The sequence below is a fragment of the Curcuma longa genome, chromosome 1 (genome assembly GCF_044706935.1).
Source record: "Curcuma longa cultivar G26 ecotype Majalengka, Jawa Barat chromosome 1, ITB_CL_G26_1.1, whole genome shotgun sequence".
NCBI classification, from domain to species: Eukaryota; Viridiplantae; Streptophyta; class Magnoliopsida; order Zingiberales; family Zingiberaceae; genus Curcuma; species Curcuma longa.
In genome coordinates this window covers 24,397,808-24,424,554 of record NC_133861.1, presented here as the reverse complement: position 1 = coordinate 24,424,554, position 26,747 = coordinate 24,397,808, and the positions used below count along the sequence as shown (strand labels likewise).

The 26,747-nt window shown below is 39.0% G+C and overlaps 1 pseudogene; it reads right to left on the bottom strand.

The window, feature by feature from the left end:
• Window positions 1-712: 712 nt before the first annotated feature.
• The window catches only part of LOC141826680 (uncharacterized), a 63,641-nt pseudogene continuing 37,606 nt past the window's right edge, over window positions 713-26,747 (bottom strand).

The following is a 26,747-nucleotide window of genomic DNA, read 5'->3' as shown; positions in this document are numbered from 1 at the left end:
CAATGCATGTCCTGGGCCACCCCTGACGCCAGTCAGATCAGTCACCCCTCTAGTGGTGAGGTCGCGTGGAAATAAAACCCGTCAGATCACTCAGCCACAGTGGTGAAGTCGCGTGGGTAGGGCTGTGACCTCTGTGCACTCTGTCGTCACTGCTCCTGCGTGACCGAGTGGACAGGATTGTTGGGTTGCTAGGGGGATCATCGAGATAGCGGATCTACCTTTTCTTTTTATATATAATTTTTGATAATAATTATTCCATATTATTTTGAATTCTTGCTCATGCTTGACTCCCAAGTATATTTTTTCTATTATCAGAGAATAATAAACAATATCAATAATATTCAAATTATTTATCAAAAATTTATGATAATAAAAATCTTTCATATCGTGATCTACATGCCTCCATGTTAAACCAGAAGCACATCATCGTTCTTTAAATTTTTTTGAGATGTACGCATCGACACTATAACCATTAGAATATAAAATTGCATTACAAAATATGTCAATTTTCATTATAAAAGAAGAAATGAATTTGAATTACTAATAACATTAATACATACCAACCCCTAACAATACTCAACACAATCTGATTACTATATATTGGTGGACTAGCTAACATGATTATATCTGAAAATAATATTATAATACATACACAATCCACCATGTAAAAAGCAAGCATATCCATAACAATGACAGTTTTCAACTCTAAGATTTAATCATCATTACAATCTGAATCATTAACATTAACAATTTCTAATTCTTCATCGCTAGATTCTATTAGCTCCTTATTACTGGACATCTCTCTATCATCTATTTCCTCGTAAGTGACATTTATATCTATCAGTAATTGAGATGTAGAGTGAATATCTGAATCAACTAAATGACTCTCCACTTCCTCATCTGAAATACATCATAGTTCAACATTTCTATGTTCAAGTAAGGCTTGAATCGATAAACTAATAACCATTTATTAGATCTCCTTCTCTTCGTCGAGTATTCAAGATAGAAAATTTGCCCAACTCGTACTACGAAAATGAAGGGTTCAAATTTGATGAATCTTTTATTTACATTAACCTCAACTAAATTATAATTTACATATATTTTAATACATGTTCTTGGAGCCAAATCATACCATGCATATTTAAATAACACATTCTTTTTTATGGGTACAGTAGAATATTTAACTTCAATAATTTCATCATGCCATAATAATCAAATTCAGTATCAATATTGGTGGTAGATCCTTTTATACAAGAACCTGAATTAGAGGTCATTGTATGTGCATCATGTTGTAACACGTGAAATTTGAAATCATTCACATAATAATCAGAAAAGATTCTTATATTATATAGAGGTCCTAATACAATATTTTTTATCATTTTATCTTGCACATTTGAAATTCTACACTCTTTCACCTAAAAAAGTATTTATGATATAAATTGATTATAACATACTTGGAAAAAAAGATAAATCTTTAACTTTTATATTTCAAACAAAATGTGAATTCCATCTTTATTTTTTTATCTATCTCACTTGCACCTTTTGATGAATTTTATATTTATAGTCGTTATTCATTCAAACTGTTAATAAAAGTAATTTTAAAACATACCCTATGATAAACAAACATAACGGGATAAATATTTTAAATTAGAAGTTAACTCACTTTAAGTAGAATTTGACCTCATCACATTTGAGGAGTATGTATGATGTTGTTGCATGGTATTATCTGAATTTAACCATTTACTAACAGGTGCACCCATAGTCTTATCAAAAAACTTAAAAATAGAAAGCATATCTGGGTCTATCAATGGAGTATTATCAAAATTTTAGCAACATAATATGAGCAGGAAGTTCTTCTTCAACCAAATAAGCATTACATATTGACTCTTCAACTTACTTTGTTATGAACATTATTCTTTAATCTCCTAAAAAATCGTTCAAATGGATACATCCATCTGTACTACACTAGACCAATTAATCATGCCTTGTAAGGTAATGAATTGGTAGATGTTCCATTAAATAAAAAAATTAAGTGGGAATATACACTCAAATTTACAGAGTATAAAAGGAATTTCAATTTCGAACAGACTCATTTCCGCTATCATAATAATAACCTTGGATGTCAAATTTCTAAAATAAACTCAACTCTAGCTCTGCTTTGCTCTGCGCTTTCACATCTTTCTATTGGCTTCCCATCGGATTAGGCGGGTGAGAAAGAGCTAAAGCGGATTCAGTGCAGAGCAGACAGAGAGAGGGAAGGGTGCCTGCCATATGCACCATGCATGACTACGGTGAAGCCACAAGTGGGATGGAAGTGAGGCAGCCACTTCCTCCAGATGATGTCGCTCAGTCCAGGTTTCCTTGTGCCTGGGATTGAATTTTGTTCAGTGAAGCAAAGAAGGGTAGGAAGGAGCGACACATTCTCCAAGAATCAAAAGGAAGTGAGAGCTCCAGGAAGGAAGACTAGATAGGTTGTTCAAATTTAGACTAAAGTAGGCTCAAATCAACTAACGCTCTATTTGGATGGGATGAGAGAAGGTTCATTAACTGAAGCGGAGAAAGCAGGGGAAGGGAGGGAAAGGGAGGGGAAGGAAAGTATTTATGTTCTCCTTGTTTGAGAGGAAGAGATGGTTCATTAACGTAACATATGTTACCTTGTTTAGTAAAGGAAAGGGAATAAAGGTTAAATATATAAAATTATAAAAATATCCTTAATTCTTAAAATAAATCTATATGTGAAAAAAATATGTATAGTTCATTCAACCGATGTAAGATTTTTTTTTGTCAAAATCACTTTGTGAGACCAATTAAAATTAATATTTATGATTTAAATAAATAAAAAAATTTAAAGAAATAATGAGTAGACATACAATAATTATGCAAAATATAAAATCTATATACTTTGGTATGACAAATGATAAATTAGTATTTTGACTTATATTTCTATAAAAATTTACTAATGTAAGAATTAAAAGAGCGAAAAGATCATGCTCAATGAGAGAAATATAAAAAATTTAAGTTAAAAAAATTAAATAAGTTATTTAATAATTAATATTTTAAAATAAAGATAAAATTAGAATAAATAATATTTAGAGTTGTCTTCCCTTTCTTTACACCCCAAATTGGGGTATAAGAAAATTTTCCTTTTCATGGGTAAGGAAGGTTAAAACTTACCCTTCCCTCCTCTTCCCTCACTCGTTTCCAAACAAGGTTCAAAGTTCCCTTCCCCTTATTTACCCTTCCTTCCCCTTTCCTCACCTCCTTCAAACAAAGCGTAAGGGGGAGTCAAATACCATCGAGTTCATAGGAAGACTCACTATGGTACATTTTAGAGAGACATCCTCAATGACTGATAGCGTAAAAAGGGCAGTAGGGCTGATCTCTTTCTGACCTTTGAGGTGCATCTAAAAGACGTTTTTGTCACATTGAGGACTTGAATTGATTTTTGAAATGGGGGTGGGTGAGGTAAGGAGTAGTGGAAGGTCAACTGTATGAGACATTCGAGGTGGTAGGGAAGGACAGACGAAAACAAACCCATTTCCATAGAACCCGACCAGCAAGCAGTTGGGAAGTTGCCGCCTTTGAGAACCCCTCCTTCCGATCGATATGTGTGGAATTGAAACTCCCACATCAAGTTCGGGTGAAGTGCAAGACCAATCAAAAGCCTACTGGAGGTGGCAAGTGAAGCATTAGGAATGGAAGAGCAAACCACTAAATGTTGAAGTAGAAAACAAGGAGACTCAATCTACTCTTTCATGAATTTGCCTGCTTGGAAACTGATGATAGTTGGAATGAATGTTCTCTAACTATGGAAAGACGAATTGTCGCTCCATCATCATACACTATATCTCCACTTTCTTTGCTTCTGTTGGGTGCACACTTAAGAAAAGGAAAAGAAGGCCCGAATGAAAGACCCAAGCCTAACCTAAGCCAAAGCCTGCTACGAATACTTTACTTTTCCATGTGGAAAGTCTTTTTCTCTTTTTTTTTCCCTTCGTTTGCTTACTCTAGGTGTTGCTAGCATGACAACTTTCTTTCTGTGTGCTCATCGGTATCTATATTGGTGTTCAGCTCCTATCGAAAATTGTCCCTTCCCATGTCTTTCGTTGGGTGCGCTGTGATACGACTCTCTCTTGCACTGTATGGAGTCTATATTTCCTAGTCTTATCGAAATTGGATTTGCTTTTCGTCAGCAGCCCCTCAACCGCCAGAACGACTTGGATTGCCTCTCGAAGCTTTGAATTGAAACAGAGATTCCCTCCCAAAGAAGTATCACACTCATTTGATCTTAGGAAGATGAGTAGGCGCAAGTGGCTACTTATTAGATGTTCATCATTAGTCTGCATTACTTCGACATACTCCCCGCGATTCACGTTATAATGCATTCTTCCCCCAACAACTTTGATTGTCGCTGCACACCTTCGTCTAGCCCAAAACCACCAATCTTCATCCATTTCTATTATTTCTGGTCCTTCCCTCATCTCATAAGAGTTCACTTTTAGCCCGCTTGTCTGCCCTTCAATCAATATTTGCAACGGCCACACAACATTAACTCTTGGAACCCTCCGCCTGCCCCTTGCTTTGTAAGTATCCGCAACTCAAAGGTCGCCCATGTAGTTTCAGCAGGTTTAGGCTCTGCCACGCAATGTCAGTTTCCAAGCAATAGAAGGAAAGAATGAAGAGAAAGAGAAAGAGATGAAGAGGGAGTATGTAGAACCTGATAGGCTCGAGCACACGTGCGAGAGGGTCAATAGCAATTTATGTGGAGAAGTGAAATTGCATAGTAGAGGAGTGAAATTGCTACACAATTTATGACTATCCAATCGCCAAATATATGGTGGGGTCAATCGCAATTTAACTATATTAGGGTCGATCGCCAAATATATGGTGGCGCTGACTGCCCTAATATATGGTAGGGTCGACCGCCCCAATATATGGTAGGGTCGACCGTCAAATATATGGTGGGGCCGACCACCTCGATATATTAGGGCCAACCGTCCCAATATATGGTAGGGCCAACCGCCCCAATATATGGTGGGGCTGACCACCCCGATATATTAGGGCTGACCGTCCCAATATATGGTAGGGTCGACCGACTATCCAACCACCCTAATATATGGTAGGGCTGACCACCCAGATATATTAAGGTCGACCGCCTTAATATATGATAGGGTCGACCGTCCCGATATATTAGGGCCGACTGCTTCAATATAGATAGGGCTGGCACTATTCCAAACATAGAAAGATCTACAGTACCTTTCTTTACACCCCCATTGCAAAGAAGAGGGAGGGGGATCAATCATATAATATGTTCTTTTAAGTTACACTTCCTATGACTGTCTTGATTCTATCAATACTATACTTTCACTCTCACTCTCAACTTACACTCTCAACATTAAACTTTCACTCTACCTCAATTATCTTCATATACAAATAAATTGTACAAAAGGACAGGAACTAGTGACAACGACAGACACTAGCTGCTATCTAATAGAGAACCATTATAGATCAATATGATCTGATGCATACGAGAGAGTCAAATGAAAGGCAAGAAAAAAACCAACGGGGAGCTCAGTCTACGTTTTGAGTTGCCATTCACAACTCTAGAAGTGGGTCGCGAGCTATCCCATGAATCCAAATATAGGTCCCTAAATTCAAATCTTTTGAAAAGCCTTTTTCTTTTTTTTCAAAACTCAAAATTCTCTTTTTGATATTTTCTTCAGACGGAAATGAAATTCAAATTTGAGAAGAAAGAGTCAATGGTACACCATTGACAACCTGCTTTATCCCGATAGGCTTGATCTTAATATAGGGGTCGTAAGGGCTCGACCGACTAGGAAGAGAGAGAAGAAGAGTTTGCAGTAGAACCGCTATACGATATATACAAGGGAGAGGGGCAAATATTATTTGTAGTAATAACGACGCGGTTAAAGGTTTTTCAATCGGTGAGCTAGCCTCTGTAGTTGTTGTTTAGTAGTCTTTCTCCTTGGCTCTTCCCGAGAGAGTAGAGTGAATATAACTTTCGACGGTCGATCCCTTTTTTTTTCTTTCCTGAGATTTCCTTAATGTAGGACGATCGAAAGCCTTACTCTCACTTGAAGGTATAATTCTGTCCGCACTAGCCATAGACCTTTGTCCTTGGGCAAACTTTAGGGAGGGAACCAACCAAGCGGGTGTTTGCGGAAGAAGTGCCAGCTTGAGCTTGGTCCATCTATCCCTATAATTAAATGCTCAAAATCACGAGCTCCCTTTCTATTCTGAATTTACTTCAATTTACTGCCTTTGTCCAAAAGACATGGGAGTCATTTGAGCATTGCTTGAGCTAAGTCAAGCAAGGCCTGACTCCCTAGTCATTTTATTATGAACCAAAAATGAATAAAATGAATTGTACTAATTAAATGATTATGAATTTTATTGTTTACTAAGACCTTATCAAAATGATCAAGACCAGTATATGTTAATCCATATAACCAACACAATTAGAAATTTTTAATAAAACTCTAACTTTTCAAAATTCTAATTTTCAGAAGGCAATTTATGGAAGAAGAGATAAGACTATTACAAAATAAAAAAAATAGATTAGAAAATAATATTTCAAAAAGAGGGAAAATTATTCAAAAATATTAAGAGAAAGAGATCACAATATTAATTTAGAAGAATATTAAAATGGCATATATATACTTAGATCCAATAAGTCTAGTATTAAGAATGGTATGTGTTTGTGTTGTATTATACAGAAAAATTATGCAAACATTAGAAGAAATTGTTGGGCTATTAGACGAATTTCCTTCAGGAATTCTACCTAGACCTATAAATATCAAATTACCTACATATAGGAGCAATTACTGAGAACTTTCAAATTGTATTAAGACTAAATACACCTCAATATAGAGTATTAGCATATACTAAAACTGATAGAAGAATAGTGGAAAGTATCAATCAATTAATGATTAGGAATTCATTTATATGCTCCAGAACATATAGAAAGTATTAATGAAGAAATTAATATTGAATAAAGAAGAAATTAATATTTAAAGAGAATTAGAAAGATTGGAAATAGAAAATTATCAACCATTAACTAGTGAAGATTATGAAGCATATATTCCAGGAATTGATGAATAATGAACAAGGATCTAATTTTTGGGACAGTCATTCTCCAAGAAATTATGATTAAATTATTAGAATTAGAAAAGATAATAAAAAATTATAGAAATCAATTAACAAAATTCCATAAAATGACAAATAATAAATATAAAGAGATAAATTGTATTGATTACCATATTGATTATACTTCATTAAAAAGACAGTCGAAAGCCCAAATCCAATTGTCTGTCAAGGATCAGCTACCATTTCCTAATTCATTTGTTACTAGTTGAGCATGCCAAAGTTGGGAGTCCTCTTGGCTTGCTTTAAAGACCTGATAGCCATGGTCTAAAACATAAAGGTTATTCCTTCTATATCCCTTGCCAATCAAAAGATTTGTCTTGATATACTAAAATGATACTATGTTAGAGTCAAAAATAACCTTACAATCATATTCCTTAGTTATTTTACTAATAGACATTAGATTGGAAGTAAAATTTGGAACATAGAGGGCATCCGTTGGCTTTCCTAATAAATCAATTTCTCCTATTTGATTTACTATTATGTTTTGACCATTAGCTACCTTAACTGTTTTACATTCTTCCAAGTTTCTAAACTTTATGATTTTATTCCTATCATTTACCATATGATAATCACATCCTGAATCAATAATTCAATGTTTAGTATCTAGAGTGGAGTTTAAGCATATACCTATTGTAGAGGTTTGGTGATGCTCCTCCATAGAAGTTTGTGCTTTTAATGTTTGCATGGGTTCCTTCTTTCGAAATGCTTTTGGTCTTAAATGAGGATGAAGAAACCAACACTTGTCCTTTGTATGCCCTTTCTTCTTTCAATTGGGGCATACTTCTTCTTTTGGATGAACTTCGTTAATCTTCAACCCATGAACTTCCATTTTTTTGTTTGAAGTTTCTTCAATATTCAAGCTTGACTCGGATCTTTGGATGATTTTCAATACGTCATGATAGGTAGGGAGATTTTGCATTAACAGAATTTCCTGTCTCATAGTTGAGAATGAGTCTTCGAGAGTCATAAGAATACTAAAAAACATTGTCTTCATTTTGTCGCTTTATTATTTCTGTCGGATCGGTGGTTGGTGGTCGTACAACATCATACTCGCTCCATAAGTTACCAAATTCTCCAAAGAGTTGTGGAAAAGTCTTGTTCTCTTTTCTCATGTCTATTATTTGTCTTCTTAGTTCGAAGACTCTTCCGATGTTGTTGGTTTGCCCATATAGTGTTGAGAGATGATCCCATAAAGCTTTAGCATTTGGAGAACAAGCAACCATACTCTTGTGAGCTTCATCTAGAGAAAAAGGAAGATGAACAAATACTTGATTATCTTTCTTCTGCCATTCTTTGAAGGTAGGATTAGATTTGATAAGAGGATCATGAAGAATATGATCTTCAAGGTTATAGGAACTTAGGATCCTCTTAATGAATTTGGACCATTGAATATAGTTGGAGGAACTAAGAAGAAGAGAAGAGAAGAGTTGAGGAGGGAGCGAGCTTAATTGCGGAAGAGGTAGACTCTACTGCTCTGATACCATGTTGAAATTTAGCTTTGGTATTAACTTCAAAGCTTGTTACAAAATGGAGGACAACCCATGAAAAGCTTGTTGCAAGAAAGAGGAGAAAACATGAAGCCTTTTTTCATTATCTTGAAAGTAACTAAACAATGTGGTTTTATAATGTTATATGAGCCTCTTGAACGTTGTGACTCCAACGTTCATGTTTTGGAGCATTTAATACATTAAATGCACTTAATTTTTTTGAATGTTGGAGCATTTAATGCACTCATCATGATGAATTGAAGGATCCTCCTTGTTGCTTTGTCTTCTTGCATTTCTTGTATTCTTGTATGATAAATTAGATTTGACTTCATCTTTAATTATTTGACACCTTGAACTTTAACAATCGACATAGCCATGTCACGTGAGTCATGCCTTCGCGTCTAACTCACTCTACGTCGCAGTAGAAGTAGGTGTAGGTATCGTAGCAAGAGGAACGTACGAGTTCATGGAATTAACTCCTTGCTTCTCACTCTTGGAATGAACTCTTGGAATTAACTCATTGCTTCTCACTCTTGGACTGAACTCTACTGAGTCTATCGCTGTGTTGTTAAGTTGCTCTACTACTTACTACAGCTAACTTCTGACTATAGTTAAGTTGCTCCTTGGTCTGATAATATTAGCAAGTCTATTCACGTAAGTTGTTAAATTGTCGAGGAATTATCTGCAGCAACAGAAGAAAGAGCGTAAGAAGCGATAACATATGCTTGAGCTTTCCCATACCTTGCTATAGAGGGGCCTCTCTCTTCTTTCTGTCGTTCCTTACCTGCTGCTTAATGAATAAGAGGAGCGCTACCTCTTTCTCTGGTTCTCAAGGGTCGAGCGATGGGTTGAATCCTTTCCTAAAGTTTGGTATCCGACCGAGTACTGATTGTAATTCTCGACTGCATATGAAGTTTCTCTAGTGTTAAAGTGAGCCGAGGAGAGGGACATAGAAAGATCTAACCCAAGAGGGTCAATAGCAAAAGAAACTCAAGCAGCAACTATAACTAGGAGATTCAAGCCAAACTACTAACTCTGACCATTCATTAGTTGAATATCTGGCCTAGAACAAATTATATTGACTTATGCATACTCCAAATCAAACTCTTTCCATTCAAAAATAGCAACTACTGGAACGGACTCGGGAAGGACTTAAAGAGCTACAGTCGGAGCAGATGCCAAAATCTCTTATAATGTACTTCATGCCCGATCGAGGCCAAGCTACATGTACAAGTCTTATGTTTCTGGTGGTTCGTTGCTTCAATAGTTCAGTGTCCGTCTTTCTCTTTAGTTAACTCTTGGGCTTGGGCAGTAGCTTTCCAGGGCTACCTGGAGAGGTACGAACGAAGAGGAACGAGGAACAAATATAACCCTCCACGAGTTCATCCGAGCCTGGACTTGAGTGAGAAATTCATGGCATATTCTAACTCAATCTCCTTTGCCCGTTGCTGTTAGCTCTTTTCCCAACCAGTCTCCTTTAGCCCACGTGTATCAAAACTATAGCAGATGGCCCCTACCATAACTGAAGGTACACGCAAAGGCCACTAGCACCATTGTTGATGAAGCGAGCCTTGCTGAGCAGTGATTAGGTCTCCCCGCTCGATAAAGGAAGACCAAAGAAACCTAAGATCAACCGCATATGCGAACATGCTACTAAAAGTACTCGACGGGCAGGTATGAGCATTACAACATGACTCAAAGTCTTCAAAAAAAACACTCGAGACTAACCTACGGGGGATATAGAAAGAGTGGACGACAAAAGGAAACTACAGAATTAGCTTCCATTGTATCGGGCGCTAGCTTTTGAACCACATTTTCGATCCTCGTGAGTAGGCTAGTCGAGAGAGAAGAAGCGTCTCGCCTAAGTTCACTAGAGAGCCAGTCACTCATTGAGGAGATTAGCTCAAGCGAAGGTCTTCCTATTTCGGTGAAGTGGACATGGAAAAAAAATGATCGTCCAGCTGCTATAGCCTGGAAGAATTGATAGGCGGGTAGCTAGGGCAGCTCAGTCTTGAAAATAAGATCGACAAGTTTTCTTGTCTGAGAATTGCGAGATTATGAAATTGGTCTATAGGGAATCTGAAGAGAATAGTTAACGGATGTTGAAGAAGGCCCAAACGAGGGAAATGATAGCAGAACCCCAAAACTAAAATTGAAAACAAAGAATGAATGATAATGTTTGATATTCTACTGCGAATCATGTATTAGGTCCTTTGCTGCATTCGATAGAGAAAAAAGTCCACCAAGAACCACATCCTGGATTAAGAACTTGTGGAATGGAGTTAAAAAAATTGTACCCAACGTGTTTTGATATATAGAAAATCTCTCTAACAGCCATATCCATGTAGCGCCCGTCACCGCATCTCCAGGTGGCTATCATAGATTACGAATGACATTGGATTAGTCCACAATTGCGTAGCAGAGGAGTATAAATTGATACGCAGAGGAGTGAAATTGCTACGCAATTGTAGCAATTTAACTATATTAGGGTCGACCACCCTAATATATGATAAGGCCGACCGCCCCGATATATTTGTAGGATCGAAGAGAGCGCAAGAGAGGATGAATAGCTATCTTTTAGTGTTTTCTCGATTTTCATAAAATTGTCGATTACGTTCGTTCGTTCGAATTAGATTAACAGAGATAAAGTTGCAGCGAAAATGATAAGTATGAAAAACACGAACACAAAGAGGCATAAGTATTTTATTTGGTTCACAGCCACAAGTTGCTACTCCAAGGCCCACAATCTTTGATTATTTACGTTTGGGCAATCCACTAATAAACTCCTTTCTTATGGAGAGGAGTTGTAATGATTACAAAATAATAGATATGATAAAAACACTTATCGTATTTTTAAATTAAATGCACAAAAGTAAATCGTTACCAAAAGCCAAAGTAGATGTAGACTTGCAATGCAGAACTCCGGCGTTACGACGGCTTCCAAGGTGATCCTTTGCACCAGACTGTCGTCGAGTTGCTCTGGATTGAACTCAAGTGTGTTGTTCTGAGGGCTCTCCCTCAAATGTCTATAAGGCTTTTTGGACGTATGGAACTCCTTTCCAGGTGCCTCCAGGGGTCTATATTCCCTTTTAGGGCACCTGCATGCTGACGTGGAGGTTTCGGATGAACTTGGACCGACCCTACATTTATTCGAATTTAGGCGCCTGGAATCAATTCGGGCTCCTAGAAGTTGAGGTGTCCTCATCATTGGGACAATACCACCTCACTGCTTCGCTGGCTTGCTTCGTTGATGTCCGATCACCTGGATCGACAATCCGGGTGCCTAGACCGCCAGTCGCCTGGATTCCAGATAGGGTCACCTAGAATCAAAGTTTTGGCTCCTCCAATCCTGCATTATAAGTTAGTGCAAAAACCAAAGTATCAGAAAAGGAGTAATAGTTTTCGAACTGTTAAGTGTTAACTTCGAATTTCCAGTGAAATCCTGGATTAGACCAATGCCTACTGTTCCACTCTGGGAATACGCCCTTACCCATTTCACTCAATGGAATTTACTTGATTGCCAACAAGTCCTCCGGACTTATTGGACTTCTCGTTTAGCCTTAATCCTCGGCTCCCAGGATTTGCTACTAGGCCTACTGGTCCACCTGACCTCCTAGACTTCTACCATGCATCTAATCCCACTGTCCTACCTGGATTTCTGCCATGCATCTCCTGACCTACTTGGACTTACACCTGGTGCACTTAATCCTGCTAAAACTTCTTCCTAATCTTGCAAACCAGGACTTGCCCTAGTCTCAACTCGGACTTACTTTGCCTAGCCTCAATTAGGACTTATTTTGCCTAGCCTCAACTAGGACTTTTCTGTGCTCCCTGCACACTTAAATAAACATTTCAATACACACCTGATGATTATATTTTATTAGGAAAATTTATTATTATTTATGTACATATATTTCCTTATTTATTATCACTCACACCCATCAAAATGAATTATTTATTTAACCAAACCCCTATTATCGCTTTAAGTGGTATAGAGAGGTCTGGGTCGTCTCTCTTGGACTCAATGACGGGAAGTTCTATCCTTAGACACATGATGCGGGGTTTTGTTATTGGTTTACTTTATTCATTTCTATTTACATTTTATTCACAATTAAATACTACAATAACCAAAAGAATATTAGTTATATATCATTTACAAATTAAATAAAATCATACAATCTATATACAAATTATACATACAACAAACCATTTTATAATTACAACCTAAGCAGAGATAGGTTTACACAACAATATATATCATAGTTTACAAAATTACACCTTATTCCTATTTACAGAAATATATACAAAACATACAATACAACATAATTTGTTCATGAACATTAATCAAAGTCACAATAATCCAACACATATCACAATATCATGCAACCGGTTATAACATCTCTTCCAACCATCACTACAAGTTTGATGTCAACTATATTCCATCACATCATTTGCAATCAAATATTCCCTGGTTCAACTCATTATACAAATTCAATTCATTTTATTCCATGTTCTAACATACAACATGAGTTACATTTAATCCCCAAATTCAACAACACATCAGGACAAGCTAAGACATTTGAAATAATTAATTGATCCATCTCTTATCATTCAACACAAGCCAATTAAGCATCAACATCATTTCCATTAAAATTCCACAACTAAATCATTCTATCCCAATTCATTTAAACAATCACTTATCTCTGAATTACAAACACAACTTACAAGATTCATTACATCCATCAAATACACTAAATCATGTGCAAATAAGACAAAACAACTTGTATTGATAATTGCATAGGTGAGCAGTTATTACACATCTTAATCCAGCCAACAAAGTATCATCTTCTCATATTCAAACCATGTCAACAGTAAACATAATCACATTTTCTATGCCAACAAAAGGTAACAATCGGATATTAACAGGAATTGTGGAATCAAACAGAATTAGGGTTCTGAATTCAATCGTGCTAACAGAACAATTAGGAATCAGATTAAAACTAAGATTAACTCAGGCGATTTCCGAGAACAAGAACAAAGAACAAAACATGGAATAGAGAGGAAAGGATTTAGCTAGGGTTTGGGAAATCAGTCCACCCCTATTCAGCACCGAACAGAACCACAAACAGAATGGGGGTATCGCACTGGTGCAATTGGAGTTCGCCGGAGAAATCACCCACGGCAAACCACGAACGAAAACAGCGCAGGAACAAGCATCCTCCTCAAGCGTCATCCCTGCTGAAATCATAGACAAGAACTCAGAACGAGAAGAAGAAAACCTTACCTTGCTGATTTTCTGGTGACAATGGAGATGGACGGTGGCCGGCGACGCCTTGCTGAAATCACAGACAAGGAATCAGAGGAGCTGCTCCGCTGAAATCACAGACGGGAGTCCCCTTCGGCACATCCGTGAGGAGATGCGGTCGGCGTTCATCCTCTAGCTGCTGCCGGAGCTGGTCGGAGAATAGAGCCGGAGCTCGGAGGCGAAGACGAGCGGCGGAGACGAGCGGCAGAGAAAATCGCGAGAGAGAAAAGTCATGAAACCCAGCACCAAGTCGCCCCTGTTTCTGAACCCACACAAACCTTTTAAATGCGCATGTGAACCGAGTGAACCGGCCATTTAAACCGGGTTAATTGGTAATAAACCAGGATTAAGTGGATTTGGGCTGATCTAGATTTGGGCTCGGGCTTATTTGATTTCTCCTATTGGACCAGGCTGAATTAAACTGGCTAAATCCAATTTGAAGTTGAATTTAAATCTGATTGAACTGAAACGAAGTTGAGTCGAACCCAAATTGAGCCAAGTTGATTTTTCCTCCAATTTGGACCTCCAAATATGATTTTATTCATCCTAATTTCCTGCAAAAATTAAATAAAACAATTATTACCCATAAATTATTCAAAATAGTGAAAGAATAGAATGAAGTCCAAAATTTCATCTAAGATAAATACTAGCCCGAAAAATCTAATTTATTGATAAGAAATATAATCAAAATAGTCCAACATGATCCTAATTAACCCGGTCAAAATGCTAATTATCAACACCACGCACTTAACTTGAACCTCGTACCATCATCAAAATTAAGATTCGATTATCTAGTACTTCCTGCACCAACAATATTACCTACTGCCCCAATATATGATAGGGTCGACCGACTATCCGACGCTCTTCAAAACTACTACTGATCTACCGTCCCTGACTTTTCAAGAAATGTAATTATAAGTTCACTCTAGCTCCTACCGTCGTTATCACTCGGCCCTGACTTATCTCATTCACGACTGATCGCGCCCTATCACCAGACAAATCTATTAACAGTAAATGAGGTTATAGTTGGTGATTAGCCTGATCCATTCATCAACTACATCCAATTTTGAATCCAACCTTCATATCCAAAAGAAAGAGAAAGTGTCCGATGAGGGATTGAATTAAAATGTTAAGACAAACACATTGTATATGAAAAACAAAGATTATGACGACCCTTCTTCGATTTTTATCAAACAAAGAAGCTGAGAAAGTTCTACACAATATGCATAGTGGTACTTGTGGAGCCCCTCGGTCCAAGCACGACCATATTCAATGAATGGCTTACTACGGGCCAACTATGATATGGGATGCAATGGAGTTCGCAAGACACTCTAAAGCTTGCCAATCTCATGATAATTTCATCCACCGCTGCACGCGCTAGACCCAAGGGTAGCGGCCAGGGAATGGATGTAATCTGACAGATCAATCCACCATCATCAAGTGGACAATTGTCCCTTTGATCTTCACGATCACATATAACTTCTCCAAGTGGGCCCGTTGCCTTGAGTGAAGTCATCTCCACCGTTCTCAACTTCCTCAAAACAAAGATTCTTTCTATCTTATCCATGCCCGAAGGCTGAATCCATGTGCAAGGCTGGAAGTAGTATCCCGTTCAAACATAACACACACTCCGAAACATCGTTATCACTCATACCATAGCAATAGTCGTTCATGGCTTAGGTACGAAACGTAGAAAGATCTACCACATCGCGATGCTCAACTTAATATAATGTAGTAGTCGTAAATGGAAGGAGTCGTCAGCCCTATCATATTTTGGGGCGGTCGGACTGTAGGTTGCCCCTACCATATATCGAGGCGGTCGGCACCAATATATCAGGGCGGCCGGCCTTACCATATATTGAGACGGTCAATCCTAATATATCGGGGCTGTCGGCACTACTATATATTTGGGTGGTCGACCCTAATATATTGGGATGGTAGGCCCTACCATATATTGGAGCAGTCAGTCCTACCATATATTGGGGTGGTTAGATAGTTGGTCGGCCCTAATATATCTAGGCAGTCAGATAGTCTACAATTGCGTAGCAATTTCACTCCTCTGCTATGCAATTTTACTCCTATGCTACGCAATTTCACACTCCTGTGCCATACAATTTTACTCCTCTGCTACGCAATTTCACTCCTCTGTTATGCAATTTATATTCAAAACGTAAAAGATCTGCCCCTTATATATACTAGAAATATGTCTATCATTCCACAATCTTCTTTTTGGTCGATCCCTTCGGGCCTGCAGCAATAGGTCTAACATGGTGTACCATTGACTCTTTCCTAACTATAAAACGTACTTCTCAGATTCCCTTAGTTAGTCGAGCTATTACATATCCTCTCGCGTATCCGCTTGAGTACATCGGTGCCCTCGTTCCTTTCCTTATCAATCGAGCTATCCGTCAATACCCTCTGCCTTGACCCTTCCGAGTCCAAATAAGGAGTGAATGATAATGACGCCTTGCACTTTACCCTTGAAACCTTTCCTGGCAGTCCCTATCACTCAATCCCTCTTTCAAAGGGTAAACAACAGATGAAACTAGAGTAGCAACGAAAACTAAGCAATCTCTTACTCGTACAAGGAATCTCTTTTCATTCAACAGGTGTGGAGCTCACTCATAAAAATCAGTCTTCGTTACTTTCCTCATAAGGGGTGCCAGGGGAGCCGTATACCCGTTGATTGAAAGATGAAAGCAAGGGACAACTAACAAAAGAAAGGAAAAAAGGTGCCGCCACTAGAACTGCTTTAGGCAGTTTGAACTTGTTTCTTCCGCTCTTTCTCAAACCCGTACTTTAAAGTGTAGGGCACAGAATCCACTCACTAAGCAAGTAGTTTGGGGTGCTACGAAGTCTCAGACGGAAAGGTTCTTTATGCAACCGAGTGCGATAGTACTTCTAGTTTGAGTCTTGAACTTGCTGAGCTTCAGAGGGCACAAACATCAGTCTCTTATCTTTTAGGACTTGCATACCTACGTCATGAATGGTTCAATGAAACTACCGCATCATTATCACTTTCCCCATTCACTTACACCATTCACGACTGTTGCTTTTGTCGGTAGAGTCTGTTGCATATTGTTTGACCATCCCTGATTTTATGAGAAAAACATGGGAACCAACTTCACTTTATAGTCCCGACCTCTTAGAGTAAACAAACAACAGGAGCTACTTAAGCAGCCACCGAAAGAGATTACACTCTCAAACCGGAAACTAAATAAGGAATTTCTTACACTACGTGAACTGTCTCTGGATGAGGTCTTTTCTATTCAGGGGTAGAGTGGGGAACTCGAGAGAACTACATAGGAGATTCAAGTAGAAAGCAAGGGCCAAAGGGCTCGACCATTAGGGTATCGTTAGATAGCTCGAGAGAGAGAGGGGCAGGCTGAAATATCCTACAAGAATAGTTGAGGGGTCGACTGTTAGGGAGATGTTAGAGGAAGAATCATACTTATTGGAGCTAAAGGTTAGGAATCCAACAGCTTATACTGACTCGGATATATATACTTTTAGTAGTGGGTGCCCATGCCCGCTTAAGAGCCTTAAAAGTGTCTTTCAGTCGAGTGTATTTGAGTATATCCGATCCTTTCCTCTAGGTGTAGCGTACATTCATTAACAACAACAGGAGCTAACACCTATGAAAGAATAGCCGGAGATCAAACAGCTACTGCAGCCTATATGGCAACAACGTTTTCACTCTTTAATCGTACAGTCGGGAGTTCAAGGGGAGCAATAATGACTACTAGAAAGGAACGGAGTCTCCACCCCTTAATAAGAGTGATTTCCGAACCTTTCTATTACATGAAGTGAGAAAGTTTCTCGACTTCGAGAGTTCATTACATTGAGATGAGCTCTTTATTGACTGGTTCTCATGAATGAGACCTGGTGACACTCACTCAGATTAGCAACCCCTTCAACTTCGCTTGCTAAAATAGGACTTTGATTAGGTGGAAATAAGGTAACAATGGGATTCAAACAGACAAATGAAGCGAAGCGGAATGCGGCAGCAATGAGCCGACTATCACAATCAATAGGGGAGGAGGAGATGTGGGAATCGAGATAGATCGACATTCCATTCTTGGTGATGAGCCTCACTATCATGAGGAAGAAGCAGGGAATCAGGATAGAAAATCGTGCAATAGAGAAAGTGAAGTAGAGCGAAGGTAGGGCTCCCGCCCTAGTGTTTAGTGAAGCACAACATGAAACCTTATAAGAGAGCATACGAGCCAGATTCTTAGTGGAGAGTGCATAGTTTTTCGTTCTTTTTCTATCTACATTTGCTTCTTTCTTTTCACAGATCTTATCTATTTCGACTTCACATTTGTTTTATGATTGAGATGAAAAGAGATCATAGTGGGGCTCAACTCGCTCTAGTTGGATTCAATCCTTGTCGGGACCAGCTATCGCAATGGGCCTAAATTAAAAGTGCATCGCTGGCTCGTCTTTTATGGTGGGCTCGCAAATCACTCGCTTCATGAACACCTCCGACTTCACTTGCGTTCGAAAGTCATGGGAAATGGCGCTCCTTTTTCACCCTGATCTTTGAACCAAAGGTGCTCCTAGTCAATAAAGGAAAAGAACCAGTGAGTGGGATCAGCGAGCCCTTGATTGCTTTCGAATTCATGGAAAGAGCATCCTCCTACTATTTATATTATCTTTAGTGAAGTAGAAAGATCCCACGGAGGTTCAAAGCTGAAGCAGTTGGTTGGTTCTTCAACAACAGGTCTTTCCACCGCATAGAGCTTCTCAATTTAGAAGGTCGGTGGAAAGAACAAGGAAGCCTTGGAGAATGAGGAGAGGGAGAGAAAGACCAACTGTCCCTCCCGGGGGAGTAAACCATGCTTCATTCAATGGTGAGTGGAGACAGGATTCAAACCCATAGTCTTCATATCATCTCGACTTCGCAAGTAGAGGTCTTGAAAGTGTCCCCGCGAACCTACTACCACTCCACTTGTCCAGTCGGATCTTATATAAAATGAGAATGAGAGTGAGCTCGACATTGGTTCCATATTTCTAGCTTTGCTCTTTTTCTATTCGTCCTCTTTTAGTGCTCAAATGAAAGATTAGATGAAATGGGTCTAATAAAAAATCTTTCCCTCGATAGAGAGCTACATGAGATTGGTTGGGTCTTGATAGACCCTCCCTTGATTCTTAAGGCGTGTTGTGCTTCTCCTCCAACCCAACTGGAAAAGGCAAACCAGGGACAGTAGCTACAGGGCAGAAGGGAAGAGTTCTATATTCAAGTAGTGAGCTCAAGAAAAAAATAGAAGAATCGGCCTAGCACTGGGGATTGTTGGTGCAAGAAGTACTAGATCTGACTGTAGAGTTTCGATGTTTGATAATACACCTAGGTCTGATCAGTTTGACCAAGGATTGATCCAAATAGAACCTAATGTTTGGATGTGAGTGAAGTCTAATTAGGTCAGTTTGACCAGAAGACTAGTGAGAAGTCCTAGTCGGTTAGACCAGGCAAGGAGAAGTCCTAGTTGAGGCTAGGGAGGGAAAGTCCTAGTTGAGGCTAGGTAGGGAAAGTCATAATTGAGGCTAGGTAGGGAAAGCCCTAGTTGGAGGCTAGGTAGTGCAAATCTTGGTTTGATGGATCAGGCAGAAGTCTTAGCAAGGTCACATGCACCAGGTGCATGTCCAAGTAGGTTAGGAGGACCGGATGCATGACAAAAATCTAGGCAGGTCAGGAGGAATGGATGCATTGTGGAAGTCTAGGCGATCAAATGGACCGGTGCCTAGCAACAAATCCTGGAGGATCAAGGCTAAGTGGAAAATCCAACAAGTCTGGAGGACTTGTTGGCAAAACAGGAATTCTCCTAAATGGAGTAAGTAAGGGCGTTCCTAGTGTGGGAACAGTAGGCGTCAGACTAACCCAGGATTTCACTGAAATATGAAGTTAGACCTATAGGGTAAGGCTTAGGTTGCTTGCATGTTTAATTGCTTATCTTGTAGGAACCAAGAGCTGGAAGCAAGATGGAGAAAGCATAAGTGAAGCAAACAGAGGCAGTTGAACCAAGTCCGGGGTCAACTTAAGTCAAACCGGGGTCAACTGGATCTAAGTGCCCTAAAGATTTCTAGGCCCCTAGACTGTCCTGGCGCCTCTATTCCACTTCCAAGTGCCCCGATCAAGAAGACTCAGCCCAGATAAGATCAAGAAAATTGGATCAGATCGGATCTTATCCAGGTGCCTGGATAAGGCTTCTAGGTGCCCGAAAGGGGCTATATAAGGAGGCTAAACATGCACAATAGAAACACAACTTCTCAAAGCCATCCTTTCCATCTAGTGGTGTTGTTGAACGTGAACTGGGCTAGGCTCACGCAATCAAGGAAATTCCAGGAGTACGCGTCGCTCAAGACTTCCGGATCGGCAACTACGTGTTTGATTCATTCTTTGCTTTAGTCTTACATTGTATTTAATTATATCTATTTTGGACTGTATGACGGATTTCTCTACCTCTGAACAAGGTTTGGAAAGGAGACCACTAGTGGACGGGCGCCTTCCGTACATAGGCCTTGAAGTACTAATCTTCGGGAGTTAGGAACCAAGTAAATCCTCATGTCCCTGCATATGTTACTAATATCCGCTACTATGTATCTTTGATAGAACAAAAAACGAACAAACGACATACGCGTTATTCACCCCCCTCTAATGCGCATCCACAATCCTACAGGGACAAGCTGACTATGATGCCTCCAACCACGCACAGGAGACGAGAACAATCCAGGGCAACCAAAGAGCAGGAGAACAGAGCCAGGCAAACAAGAGAGAGCTATCTTAGATTGAGATGAGACCGAAGCATATCTTGACCTGTAGAGTGAATGCCCCGAACTTAATATAGTCTAGTCATCGGCCCTATCATATATTGGGAGGCCGACCCTAATATATTAGGGCAGTCGGCCCTACCATATATCGGGGTGGTCGGCCCTACCATATATTGGAGCGGTCGGCCCTAATATATTGGGGTGGTCAGTCCTACCATATATTAGGGCAGTTGACCCTAATATATCGGGGCAGTCTGATAGTCTACAATTTTGTAGTAATTTAACTCCTCTACTATGCAATTTCACTCCTATGCATAGCAATTTAACTCTTATGCTATGCAATTTAACTCCTCGACCCCGTCGAATAGTCTACAATTGCCCTAAAGGCAGACTCCTATAATTTAGACTCCTTCATTCATGACTGTTGCTAGCGAGGCGGAACAGAGTGGAGTAGACAAGCAAGTGGCTGAAGAGAGAACCTACTAGACCCGAGCACCCGAATCAAAGGAAATCATCTTCTTTATTAAGAACGTAGGTGCCAGCAAACGATTAGTTCATTTCAACTTCACTTACGTTCCAATTCTTATTCTTGTTATGATCTTTTTAGACCGATAAGGAGCTCGCCCACCTATCTTATTTTGATTATCCGATTCACACAATCTAGAGGTTGGAGAACCAGAGCCTCTTAATTTAGACTAAGATCATCAAGCTATCTAGTAAAGTATAGCAACATCAAGTAGTAGGCTCATTCATGTCCGGATCAGAATCCCGCTCACCGGTTCCGCAAACTCCCTTTCTGAGGTGGGGTGCTTCTCAAGTCTCAGTTTCACCGTCAAAAGTAAGTACGAGTGGGTGGAGCAGATGATGGAACTCATGGTCATGGATAGAGTCCAGTCTAGGAGAGGGAAGACTGAACAACTATATTGACTTTAGTGTGCGAGAACTGGAGCTCGACTAAATGATTAGAGAGCCCACAGAGATAGATTAATAAGGATCACTGTCCCTGGGGATATCGAATCGGTCATGTGTATCTCAAACTTTGGGAATGAAAGGAATGGCGGAGTCCTCAACGAATCGAGAACGATTGGGATCTGAGTTCAAGTTCTTTTCCTTGCTATGCTAGCGGTTATCCATCTAGAACAGTCAAAGAATCTTACTACGGAAGGGGTGAAGCGAAATTCTTCATTCCTACTAGAGAGTTCAAATGAATACCTAGCCACAATGAACCTTGTTGACCTTTCTCTTCTTTGCGCTCTCGTTCTTTAACGTCACTCTTCAATGGTCAAGTCCCTTCCCATCGGAAGCGTTCAAGGCAAGCCGAGGAGGAGCAGATCATCTTCAAGAGCAAAGCAAGCAAGAACTAAACTTCGATCAGGAGAACGAGGGAAGGACCAAATGATAGGTAGAAGTGACGTAGAGGAGCGAAAGAACAGAGAAGACATGCGTGAGACTTCTTCCTCCACTAGGGCAGACTATCCAAGACACCCATTCTTTAATTATAACAGTCCCGATGGAGGACTCAGAGTCATTGCACTCGTCCCACCAAAGAACGAACAACGAAAAGAAGATGCAACAACCATTTCAACTAGCTTTTGCGCACTGATGGATTCGATAAATGCTTTGCTGAAGAAAGACACGCACAGATTGATTGCATAAATTTGACCAAAAAGAAGAGCCAAGAAAGACGCATACACATCAAAAAGGCAAAAAGAAAGTGAGCCCAAACGATTTCATGCTGTTCGAGTTCACATTTGAGCAAAAGAGAAAAAGCGAGAGCAGTGGGTTCGAGTCCCCCACTTCAAGGAACTCCACGGAATGAATCAGTGCTTGGAATGCTGGCTCGCTCTTGGGCCATCGGCTCTGATTCTATGGTTCACGAACATGGGATGGCCCGCTACTCTGATCCTTCTTCGTTCTTTATCTCCCCCTCCCAACTCTCTTCTATCTACTGATTTAGTGGTCCCCTTCCTCTCCTCGGCTCTGGTTCACTCAGCTCCAAAGCCAAGGCCAGTAACTGCGCACTCATCTAAAGCTGGCTCGGCATCGATTTGCTACTCAAGGCCAGTGATTGCACGCTCTTCTAAAGCTGCATGATTAGCTACTTTACACTCAATCATCATTGACTTGAGGTCTCAGACCAACCTCTCCACCAACTATGTCTCACCATTGACTACTTCCCCAATGGTCTATCTCTCATATAGTTTTTTTAGTCTTCCCCGATTCTCTAAGTTGATCCCCTATTTCTTCCCCTTCTATTATCGTTGTCCTTTGCATCCGACTCTAAATTCTGAGCCTTGATTCAAAGGTACTCCACTTAAGCTTGGAACTATAGCTAGTGACGCAAAGCAAAGTGAAAGAGATTTTACTTCACGTTCCTCCTCTTCCAGCTTACACCCCCTTGACAGTAGATAGGACATTGACTCGACGACTTTCATTTTTTATAGCTATAGTTCGCTACTCTTCCCTCCCGTGTTCAAACCCTCGCTCACCTTCTTATGCAATCCCCGAAAGAGTTCTAAGAAAGCCAACTCATAGTAAAGCAACTAGATCAACCAAGCAACCAAAGAGAGCTAGGATCAAAGAACACCATTAAGCACTTTAGTTTTCCTAAATCCTTAGCTCTCGCTCACTTTCGTTGGGATAGAACTAGCCCATTAGGAGAGTAGGCTAGTTCTATACCTAGGAAGTACTTTAGTTTTCCTAAATCCTTGATCTCGAATTTAGAATTGAGAAATGATTTAACTTGATTTATTAGATTTATATCATTTCCTATAATAATGAGATCATCTACATAAATAAGAATGATGTCAATTTTATCAATTTCTATTTTAACAAATAATGAGGAATTGCTACTGTATTTTTTGAACTTATAGCTTAAAAGAGCTGAGCTGAGTTTAGCATACCATGCCCTTGGAAATTGTTTTAGGCCATATATGGCCTTGTTTAGTTTGCATAGCTTCCCTTCATATTTTTTTTTGAATTCATTGTGGAATTTCCATATTTCTTCTTCTAGTTCTCCCTGCAAAAAAAGCATTGACAACATCCATTTTATAAAGTGGCCAATCCATATTTATTGCAAGGTGATGGAGTCAACCCAAGTGAACAAATTACCCAACAAGCTACTCTTGATGTTGATGATCCATTATGCATCAATAGAGGCCCAATTACAAGAGCTAAGGCTAAGAAGATGAAGGAAGCACTTAATCTGCTAATTGAAGATGTGAAGGCCAAAGTTACAATTGAAGAAGGTTTGACCAAGAGCAAGTCATGCAGCTTAGTCAACTTAATTCAAGTCTTGGATGGACTTAAGTAGTCACTTAGTCTCATGTTCATGTAGTAGAGATATTTAGGCTCAATTTCTAGCTTTATTTGGGTTGTAATGATGTCATAAGCTTAAAATGGCTAAGTAGTCTACATAGGCCTTTACTAAATGGGCTTCCTTTTGGCCTTTTAGGGTTTTTAGGTCACCCTATAGCTATAAATAAAGTGGGTGACGGCCACACATGTAACTTTTGGCATAGTTTCAATCTAAAGCATGGTGAGGCTCTCACTTGTTGGTTCTTCATTGAACTAGAACTTATCAAGGCATTCCCTTGTGGCGTTCAAAGACTTATCAACCTCCATCCCAAGGTTGTGGCGTCTTCCCTCTTCCTCTATACCAAGGTTCGACTTTCTTAAGTATCGAGTCAAGGTTCTATTCATCGTTCTTATCGATTTAAGCTCTCCTTCTTTCTTTCTTCAATTAGTTGTGAGTTCTTGAGATTTTCCTCTATGGGTTCACATCACAAGGGCAAGTAAGACTCGGTTGGTGTTCATCTTGGCTACGGTGCAAATGTCTCCTTATAATCAATTCCATAGATTTGAGTGTATCATTTGGCTACCAGTCTAGCTTTGTGTCATTCAATGGTACCATCACTTTTGTGTTTGATCTTGTATACCCATTTGCACCCTACAAGTTTCTTCCCTTTAGGCAAATTGGTGATCTCCCAGGTGTCATTCTTTTCTAAGGCATTGATTTCTTCTTCCATTGCCTTTTGCCAAGATTGTTGTTCTTTTGTTTCCTCATATGTTCTAGGTTCCTGTGCTTTATCTATGCCACTTAAGAATGCTTGGTGTCTTGATGAGATATTATTAGTGGTATAATAATCAGAGATAGGATGACATAACATGCTAGAGTGATAGTATGTTCTACGATTAATCCATTCAGATGGAGGATACCTTATTTATGTTGACCTCCTTAGTGGTGAAGAAGAGGAGGGTAGATGTTTAGTTCCTCTTGATCCACTATTATTGGTTAATTGAGAAGGAAGTTCTTTTTCTACCCCTTGTTCTAGACTCTCCTCAGTTTCTTCAGTATTGGGATTGGTTCCTTCTTGTGAGCTTTCTAGAGACTCTAAGTTGCTAATTTGAGACGGATCTTGTCTTTCTTCAAGAAATAGAGGGCAAGTATCAATTGGGTTTCTTCCCTTTGTTACCTCTTCTTCCTTTGTTTCTGAAAAGAAAAACTCATTTTCCACAAATATCACATCCTTTGATGTGTATATCTCGTTAGTGGTAGGATAAAAGCATTTATATCCTTTTTCTGATGGAGCATAGCCAAGAAAAATACATTTTCTTTCTTTATCATCCAATTTAGTTCTAAGCTATAATGGGATGAAAGCATAGCATGTGCACCAAAACATTCTTAAATGAGAGATATTAGGCTTTTTATTGTATAGTTCTATTGGAGACTTTCCTCCTAAGTTTTTTGTTGGCATTAGATTTATGAGATGAGCTGCTATACTAATGGCTTCATACCAAAATATTTTGGGAACATTAGCATGATTTAGGAGAGTTCTTGATATTTCTAGTAGAAACCTATTTTTCCTTTCGGCTATCCCATTTTGTTGAGGGGTATAGGGACATGAGGTTTGATGAACAATTCCCCTTTCTTTTAAGTATTCTCTTATTTTATTGCTTGTGTATTCTCCACCATTATCGGATCTAAGGATTTTAATATTGCCAATATATTACCTTGAGATATAATTGTTATGACTTTTAAAAGCCTCAAATACTTGAGATTTATTGGTGAGCATGTAAACCCAAGTGTATCTGGTTTTATGATCAATGAATGTAACAAAGTATTTATAATCTTATTTAGACAAAATTGGATAAGTCCATACATCAAAGTGAACCAGATCAAATGGTTTTTCATATATAGTGGCAGAACATGGATAGTTTGCCTTTGTTTCTTTTCCGATAATACAAGGTTTGCAAATATTATCTAAACTAGCTATAGGAAAGTAATATTTTAGGACATAACTACTAGGGTGACCTAGTCGAGCATGCCAAAGTTGGGAGTCCTCCTGGCTTGCTTTAAAGACCTGATAGCCATAGTCCAAAACATAAAGGTTATTCCTTATATATCCCTTGCCAATCAAAAGATTTATCTTGATATACTGAAATGATACTTTGTTAGAGTCAAAAATAACCTTACAATCATATTCCTTAGTTATTTTACCAATAGACATTAGATTGGAAGTAAAATTTGGAACATAGAGAGCATCCGTTGGCTTTCCTAATAAATCAATTTCTCCTATTTGATTTACTGTTATGTTTTGACCATTAGCTACCTTAACTGTTTTACATTCTTCCATAATTTCAGAACTTTATGATTTTATTCCTATCATTTACCATATGATAATCACATCCTGAATCAATAATCCAATGTTTAGTATCTTGAGTGGAGTTTAAGCATATACCTATTATAAAGGTTTGGTGATGCTCCTTCATAGAAGTTTGTGCTTTTAATGTTTGCACGGGTTCCTTTTGAAATGCCTTTGGTCTTAAATGAGGATGAAGAAACCAACACTTGTACTTTGTATGCCCTTTCTTCTTACAATTGGGACATACTTCTTCTTTTGGATAAACTTCGTTAATCTTGAACCCATGAACTTCCATCTTTTTATTTGAAGTTTCTTCAATATTCAAGATTGACTCAGTTCTTTGGATGATTTGTAATACATCATGATAGGTAGACT